The sequence below is a fragment of the Ranitomeya imitator genome, chromosome 4 (genome assembly GCF_032444005.1).
Source record: "Ranitomeya imitator isolate aRanImi1 chromosome 4, aRanImi1.pri, whole genome shotgun sequence".
Classification (NCBI taxonomy): Eukaryota; Metazoa; Chordata; class Amphibia; order Anura; family Dendrobatidae; genus Ranitomeya; species Ranitomeya imitator.
In genome coordinates this window covers 533,745,934-533,755,337 of record NC_091285.1, presented here as the reverse complement: position 1 = coordinate 533,755,337, position 9,404 = coordinate 533,745,934, and positions in this window count along the sequence as shown.

The following is a 9,404-nucleotide window of genomic DNA, read 5'->3' as shown; positions in this document are numbered from 1 at the left end:
ACTTGTGAGGGGTTTCTACTGTTTAGGCACACCAGGGGCTCTGCAAACGCAATGTGACGCCCGCAGACCATTCCATCAAAGTCTGCATTTCAAAAGTCACTACTTCCCTTCTGAGCCCCGACGTGTGCCCAAACAGTGGTTTACCCCCACACATGGGGAATCAGCGTACTCAGGAGAAACTGGACAACAACTATTGGGGTCCAATTTCTCCTGTTACCCTTGGGAAAATAAAAAATTCTGGGCTAAATAATTATTTTTGAGGAAAGAAAACGTATTTATTATTTTCACGGCTCTGCATTATAAACTTCTATGAAGCACTTGGGGGTTCAAAGTGCTCACCACACATCTAGATAAGTTCTTTTCGGGGTCTAGTTTCCAAAATGGGGTCACTTGTGGGGGGTTTCTACTGTTAAGCCACATCAGGGGCTCTGCAAACGCAACGTGACGCCCACAGAGCATTCCATCAAAGTCTGCATTTCAAAACGTCACTACTTCACTTCCGAGCCTCGGCATGTGCCCAAACAGTGGTTTACCCCCACATACGGGGTATCAGCGTACTCAGGAGAAACTGGACAACAACTTTTGGGGTCCAATTTCTCCTGTAACCCTTGGGAAAATAAAAAATTCTGGGCTAAATAATTATTTTTGAGGAAAGAAAACGTATTTATTATTTTCACGGCTCTGCATTATAAACTTCTATGAAGCACTTGGGGGTTCAAAGTGCTCACCACACATCTAGATAAGTTCCTTTGGGGGTCTAGTTTCCAAAATGGGGTCACTTGTGGGGGGTTTCTACTGTTAAGCCACATCAGGGGCTCTGCAAACGCAACGTGACGCCCACAGAGCATTCCATCAAAGTCTGCATTTCAAAACGTCACTACTTCACTTCCGAGCCCCGGCATGTGCCCAAACAGTGATTTACCCCCACATATGGGGTATCAGCGTACTCAGGAGAAACTGGACAACAACTTTTGGGGTCAAATTTCTCCTGTTACCCTTGGGAAAATAAAAAATTGCAGGCTAAAAGATCATTTTTGAGAAAATAATTTTTTATTTTTTATTTTCATGGCTCTGCGTTATAAACTTCTGTGAAGCACTTGGGGGTTCAAAGTCCTCACCACACATCTAGATTAGTTCCTTTGGGGGTCTAGTTTCCAAAATGGGGTCACTTGTGGGGGTTTTCTACTGTTTAGCCACATCAGGGGCTCTGCAAACGCAACGTGACGCCCGCAGAGCATTCCATCAAAGTCTGCATTTCAAAACGTCACTACTTCACTTCCGAGCCCCAGCATGTGCCTAAACAGTGGTTTACCCCCACATATGGGGTATCAGCGTACTCAGGAGAAAATGGACAACAACTTTTGGGGTCAAATTTCTCCTGTTACCCTTGGGAAAATAAAAAATTGCGGGCCAAAAAATCTTTTTTGAGAAAATAATTTTTTTTTTTATTTTCATGGCTCTGCGTTATTAACTTCTGTGAAGCACTTGAGGGTTCAAAGTGCTCACCACACATCTAGATTAGTTCCTTTGGGGGTCTAGTTTTCAAAATGGGGTCATTTGTGGGGGATCTCCAATGTTTAGGCACACAGGGGCTCTCCAAACGCGACATGGTGTCCGCTAATGATTGGAGCTAATTTTCCATTTAAAAAGCCAAATGGCGTGCCTTCCCTTCTGAGCCCTGCCGTGCGCCCAAACAGTGGTTTACCCCCACATATGGGGTATCTGCGTACTCAGGACAAACTGGACAACAACATTTTTGGTCCAATTTCTCCTATTACCATTGGCAAAATAGGAAATTCCAGGCTAAAAAATCATTTTTGAGAAAAGAAAAATTATTTTTTATTTTCATGGCTCTGCATTATAAACTTCTGTGAAACACCTGGGGGTTTAAAGTGCTCAGTATGCATCTAGATAAGTTCCTTGGGGGGTCTAGTTTCCAAAATGGGGTCACTTGTGGGGGAGCTCCAATTTTTAGGCACACGGGTGCTCTCCAAACGTGACATGGTGTCCGCTAAAGAGTGGAGCCAATTTTTGATTCAAAAAGTCAAATGGCGCTCCTTCCCTTCCAAGCCCTGCCGTGCGCCCAAACAGTGGTTTACCCCCACATATGAGGTATCAGCGTACTCAGGACAAATTGGACAACAACTTTCGTGGTTCAGTTTCTCCTTTTACCATTGGGAAAATAAAAAAATTGTTGCTAAAAGATAATTTTTGTGACTAAAAAGTTAAATGTTCATTTTTTCCTTCCATGTTGCTTCTGCTGCTGTGAAGCACCTGAAGGGTTAATAAACTTCTTGAATGTGGTTTTGAGTACCTTGAGGGGTGCAGTTTTTAGAATGGTGTCACTTTTGGGTATTTTCAGCCATATAGACCCCTCAAACTGACTTCAAATGTGAGGTGGTCCCTAAAAAAAATGGTTTTGTAAATTTCGTTGTAAAAATGACAAATCGCTGGTCAAATTTTAACCCTTATAACTTCCTAACAAAAAAAAATTTTGTTTCCAAAATTGTGCTGATGTAAAGTAAACATGTGGAAAATGTTATTTATTAACTATTTTGTGTCACATATCTCTCTGGTTTAACAGAATAAAAATTCAAAATGTGAAAATTGCGAAATTTTCAAAATTTTCGCCAAATTTCCGTTTTTATCACAAATAAACGCAGAATTTATTGACCCAAATTTACCACTAACATGAAGCCCAATATGTCACGAAAAAACAATCTCAGAACCGCTAGGATCCGTTGAAGCGTTCCTGAGTTATTACCTCATAAAGGGACACTGGTCAGAATTGCAAAAAACGGCAAGGTCTTTAAGGTCAAAATAGGCTGGGTCATGAAGGGGTTAATGTTTTAAAAAAATTGTTTTTTGCAACAGCTATTTCAGTTTCATATATCTAATAACTGTTGGACACAGTAATGTTTCTGCCTTGAAATGAGGTTTATTGTACTAACAGAAAATGTGCAATCTGCATTCAAACAATATTTGACAGGTGCATAAGTATGGGCACCCTTATCATTTTCTTTTTTTAAATACTCCTACCTACTTTTTACTGACTTACTAAAGCACTTTTTTTGGTTTTCTAACCTCATTGAGCATTGAACTTCATAGCCAGGTGTATGCAATCATAAGAAAAGCTACTTAAAGTGGCCACTTGCAAGTTGCTCTCCTGTTTGAATCTCCTCTGAAGAGTGGCATCACGGGCTCCTCAAAACAACTGTCTAATGATCTGAAAACAAAGATTATTCAACATAGTTGTTCAGGGGAAGGATACAAAAAGCTGTCTCAGAGATTTAACCTGGCAATTTCCACTGTGAGGAACATAGTAAGGAAATGGAAGAACACAGGTACAGTTCTTGTTAACCCCTTTACCCCCAAGGGTGGTTTGCACGTTAATGACCGGGCCAATTTTTACAATTCTGACCACTGTCCCTTTATGAGGTTATAACTCTGGAACGCTTCAACGGATCCCAGTGAATCTGACATTGTTTTCTCGTGACATATTGTACTTCATGACAATGGTAAAAATTCTTTGCTAGTACCTGTGTTTATTTGTGAAAAAAACAGAAATTTGGCAAAAATTATGAAAATTTCGCAATTTTCCAACTTTGAATTTTTATGCAATTAAATCACAGAGATATATCACACAAAATACTTAATAAGTAACATTTCCCACATGTCTACTTTACATCAGCACAATTTTGGAACCAAAATTTTTTTTTTTTAGGGAGTTATAAGGGTGAAAAGTTGACCAGCAATTTCTCATTTCTACAACACCATTTTTTTTTTAGGGACCACATCTCATTTGAAGTCATTTTGAGGGGTCTATATGATAGAAAATATCCAAGTGTGACACCATTCTAAAAACTACACCCCTCAAGGTGCTCAAAACCACATTCAAGAACTTTATTAACCCTTCTGGTGCTTCACAGGAATTTTTTGAATGTTTAAATAAAAATGAACATTTAACTTTTTTTCACAAAAAATTTAATTCAGCTCCAATTTGTTTTATTTTACCAAGGGTAACAGGAGAAAATGGACCCCAAACATTGTTGTACAATTTGTCCTGAATACGCCAATACCCCACATGTGGGGTTAAACCACTGTTTGGGCGCATGGCACAGCTCGGAAGCGAAGGAGCGCCATTTGACTTTTCAATGCAAAATTGACTGGAATTGAGATGGGACGCCATGTTTCATTTGGAGAGCCCCTGATGTGCCTAAACATTGAAACCCCCCACAAGTGACACCATTTTGGAAAGTAGACCCCCTAAGGAACTTATCTAGTGGTGTGGTGAGCACTTTCACCCACCAAGTGCTTCACAGAAGTTTATAATGTAGAACCGTAAAAATAAAAAATCATACTTTTTCACAAAAATTATTTTCCAAGGGTAAGAGAAGAAATTGGACCCCAAAAGTTGTTGTACAATTTGTCCTGAGTACGCTGATACCCCATATGTGGGGGTAAACCACTGTTTGGGCGGATGGGAGAGCTCGGAAGGGAAGGAGCGCCGTTTGACTTTTCAATGCAAAATTGACAGGAATTGAGATGGGACGCCATGTTGCGTTTGGAGAGCCACTGATGTGCCTAAACATTGAAACCCCCACAAGTGACACCATTTTGGAAAGTAGACCCCGTAAGGAACATATCTAGAGGTGTGGTGAGCACTTTGACCCACCAAGTGCTTCACAGAAGTTTATAATGCAGAACCGTAAAAATAAAAAATCATATTTTTTCACAATTATCTTTTTGCCCCCAATTTTTTATTTTCCCAAGGGTAAGGGTATATGTCCACGTTCAGGATTGCATCAGGATTTGGTCAGGATTTTCCATCAGTTTTTGTAAGCCAAAACCAGGAGTGGGTGATAAATACAGAAATTGTGCATATGTGTCTATTATACTTTTCTGCTAATTGTTCCACTCCTGGTTTTGGCTTACAAATACTGATGAAAAATCCTGACCAAATCCTGATGCAATCCTGAACGTGGACACATACCCTAAGAGAAGAAATTGGACCCCAAAAGTTGTTGTACAATTTGTCCTGAGTACGCTGATACCCCATATGTGGGGGTAAACCACTGTTTGGGCGGATGGGAGAGCTCGGAAAGGAAGGAGCGCCGTTTGACTTTTCAATGCAAAATTGACAGGAATTGAGATGAGACGCCATGTTGCGTTTGCAGAGCCCCTAATGTACCTAAACAGTAGAAACCCCCCACAAGTGACACCATTTTGGAAAGTAGACCCCCTAAGGAACTTATCTAGATGTGTGGTGAGCGCTTTGACCCACCAAGGGCTTCACAGAAGTTTATAATGGAGAGCCGTAAAAATAAAACAAAAATTTTTTCCCACAAAAATTATTTTTTAGCCCCCAGTTTTGTATTTTCCCGAGGGTAACAGGAGAAATTGGACCCCAAAATTTGTTGTCCAATTTGTCCTGAGTGCGCTGATACCCCATATGTGGGGGGAACCACTGTTTGGGCGCATGGGAGGGCTCGGAAGGGAAGGAGCTCCATTTGGAATGCAGACTTAGATGGAATGGTTTGCAGGTGTCACATTGCATTTGCAGAGCCCCTAATGTACCTAAACAGTAGAAACCCCCCACAAGCGACACCATTTCGGAAACTAGACCCCCTAAGGAACTCATCTAGATGTGTTGTGAGAGCTTTGAACCCCCAAGTGTTTCACTACAGTTTGTAACGCAGAGCCGTGAAAATTTAAAAAAAAATCTTTCCCCCAAAAATTATTTTTTAGCCCCCAGTTTTGTATTTTCCCGAGGGTAAGAGGAGAAATTCGACCTCAAATGTTGTTGTCCTATTTGTCCTGAGTACGCTGATACCCCATATGTTGGGGTAAACCCCTGTTTGGGCACACGGGAGAACTCGGAAGGGAAGAAGCACTGTTTTACTTTTTCAACGCAGAATTGGCTGGAATTGAGATCGGACGCCATGTCGCCTTTGGAGAGCCCCTGATGTGCCTAAACAGTGGAAACCCCCCAATTATAACTGAAACCCTAATCCAAACACATCCCTAACCCTAATTCCAACGGTAACCCTAACCACACCTCTAACCCTGACACACCCCTAACCCTAATCCCAACCCTATTCCCAACTGTAAATGTAATCTAAACCCTAACTGTAACTTTAGCCCCAACTCAAACTGTAGCCCTAGCCCTAACCCTAGCCCTAGCCCTAACCCTAGCCCTAGCCCTAACCCTAGCCCTAATGGGAAACTGGAAATAAATACATTTTTTTAATTTTTCCCTAACTAAGGGGGTGATGAAGGGGGGTTTGATTTACTTTTATAGTGGGTTTTTTAGCGGATTTTTATGATTGGCAGCCGTCACACACTGAAAGACGCTTTTTATTGCAAAAAATATTTTTTGCATTACCACATTTTGAGAGCTATAATTTTTCCATATTTTGGTCCACAGAGTCATGTGAGGTCTTGTTTTTTGCGGGACGAGTTGATGTTTTTATTGGTAACATTTTCGGGCACGTGACATTTTTTGATCGCTTTTTATTCCGATTTTTGTGAGGCAGAATGACCAAAAACCAGCTATTCATGAATTTCTTTTGGGGGAGGCGTTTATACCGTTCCGCGTTTGGTAAACTTGATAAAGCAGTTTTATTCTTCGGGTCAGTACGATTACAGCGACACCTCATTTATATCTTTTTTTATGTTTTGGCGCTTTTATACGATAAAAACTATTTTATAGAAAAAATAATAATTTTTGCATCGCTTTATTCTCAGGACTATAACTTTTTTGCTGATGATGCTGTATGGCGGGACAAGATGACGCTTTCAGCGGTACCATGGTTATTTATATCTGTCTTTTTGATCGCGTGTTATTCCACTTTTTGTTCGGCGGTATGATAATAAAGCGTTGTTTTTTGCCTCGTTTTTTTTTTTTTCTTACGGTGTTTACTGAAGGGGTTAACTAGTGGGCCAGTTTTATAGGTCGGGCCGTTACGGACGCGGCGATACTAAATATGTGTACTTTTATTGTTTTTTTTTTATTTATTTAGCTAAAGAAATGTATTTATGGGAATAATATATATATATATATATATATATATATATATATATATATATATATATATATATATATATATATTTTTTTTTTTTCATTATTTAGGAATATTTTTTTTAATTTTTTTTATACATTTGGAAAAAATTTTTTTTACTTTGTCCCAGGGGGGGACATCACAGATCGGTGATCTGACAGTGTGCACAGCACTCTGTCAGATCACTGATCTCACTTAGAGAAGTACAGCCTTCACAGTGCCTGCTCTGAGCAGGCGCTGTGAAGCCACCTCCCTCCCTGCAGGACCCGGATCCGCAGCCATCTTGGATCCGGGTCTGGAGCAGGCAGGGAGGGAGGTAAGACCCTCACAGCAACGCGATCACATCGCGTTGCTGCGGGGGGCTCAGGGAAGCCCGCAGGGAGCCCCCTCCCTGCGCGATGCTTCCCTGCACCGCCGGCACATCGCAATCATCTTTGATCGCGGTGTGCCAGGGGTTAATGTGCCGGGGGCGGTCCGTGACCGCTCCTGGCACATAGTGCCGGATGTCAGCTGCGATAGGCAGCTGACACCCGGCTGCGATCGGCCACGCTCCCCCCATGAGCGCCGCCGATCGCGCTGGACGTACTATCCCGTCCGTGGTCATAGGGGCCCACCCCACCTTGACGGGATAGTACGTCCGATGTCAGAAAGGGGTTAAGGCCAGAAGTGGCAGGCCAAGAAAAACATCAGAAAGGCAGAGAAGAAGAATGGTGAGATCAGTCAAGGACAATCCTCAGACCACGTCCAGAGAGCTGCAGCATCAACTTGCTGCAGATGGTGTCACTGTGCATCGGTCAACTATACAACGCACTTTGCACAAGGAGAAGCTGTATGGGAGAGTGATGCGAAAGAAGCCGTTTCTGCAAGCACGCCACAGAGTCGGCTGAGGTATGCAAAAGCACATTTGGAGAAGCCAATTTCTTTTTGGAAGAAGGTCCTGTGGACTGATGAAACCAAGATTGAGTTGTTTGGTCATACAAAAAGGCGTTATGCATGGCGGCCAAAAAACACAGCATTCCAAGAAAAACACTTGCTACCCACAGTAAAATTTGGTGGAGGTTCCATCATGCTTTGGGGCTGTGTGGCCAATGCCGGCAGCGGGAATCTTGTTAAAGTTGAGGGACGCATGGATTCCTCTCAGTATCAGCAGATTCTTGACAATAATGTTCATGAATCAGTGACAAAGTTGAAGTTACGCAGGGGATGGATCTTTCAGCAAGACAATGATCCAAAACACCTCTCCAAATCTACTCAGACATTCATGCAGAGGAACAATTACACTGTTCTGGAATGGCCATCCCAGTCCCCAGACCTAAATATCATTGAACATCTGTGGGATCATTTGAAGAGGGCTGTCCATGCTCGGCAACCAGCAAACTTAACTGAACTGGAATTGTTTTGTAAAGAGGAATGGTCAAAAATACCTTCATCCAGGATCCAGGAACTCATTACGAGCTACAGGAAGCGACTAGAGGCTGTTATTTTTGCAAATGGAGGATCTACTAAATATTAATGTGACTTTTCTGGTGGGGTGCCCATACTTATGCACCTGTCAAATTTCTGTTTGAATGCAGATTGCACATTTTCTGTTAGTACAATAAACCTCATTTCAAGGCAGAAACATTACTGTGTCCAACAGTTATTAGATATATGAAACTGAAACTTGCAAAAAACAATTTTTATAAAACATTAAGATTAATAGGGGTGCCCAAACTTTTTCATATAACTGTACCTCACATACTCGGCTCTGCACCTCACATACTCAGTTCTGTACCTCACATACTCCGCTCTGCACCTCACATACTCCGCTCTGCACCTCACATACTCGGCTCTGCACCTCACATACTCGGTTCTGCACCTCACATACTCGGCTCGGCTCTGCACCTCACATACTCGGCTCTGCGCCTCACATACTCGGCTCTGCGCCTCACATACTCGGCTCTGCGCCTCACATACTCGGCTCTGCGCCTCACATACTCGGTTCTGCGCCTCACATACTCGGTTCTGTACCTCACATACTCCGCTCTGTACCTCACATACTCGGCTCTGTGCCTCACATACTCGGCTCTGCGCCTCACATACTCGGCTCTGCGCCTCACATACTCGGCTCTGCGCCTCACATACTCGGCTCTGCGCCTCACATACTCGGCTCTGCGCCTCACATACTCGGTTCTGCGCCTCACATACTCCGCTCTGCGCCTCACATACTCGGCTCTGCGCCTCACATACTCGGCTCTGCGCCTCACATACTCGGCTCTGCGCCTCACATACTCGGCTCTGCGCCTCACATACTCGGCTCTGCGCCTCACATACTCGGCTCTGCGCCTCACATACTCGGCTCTG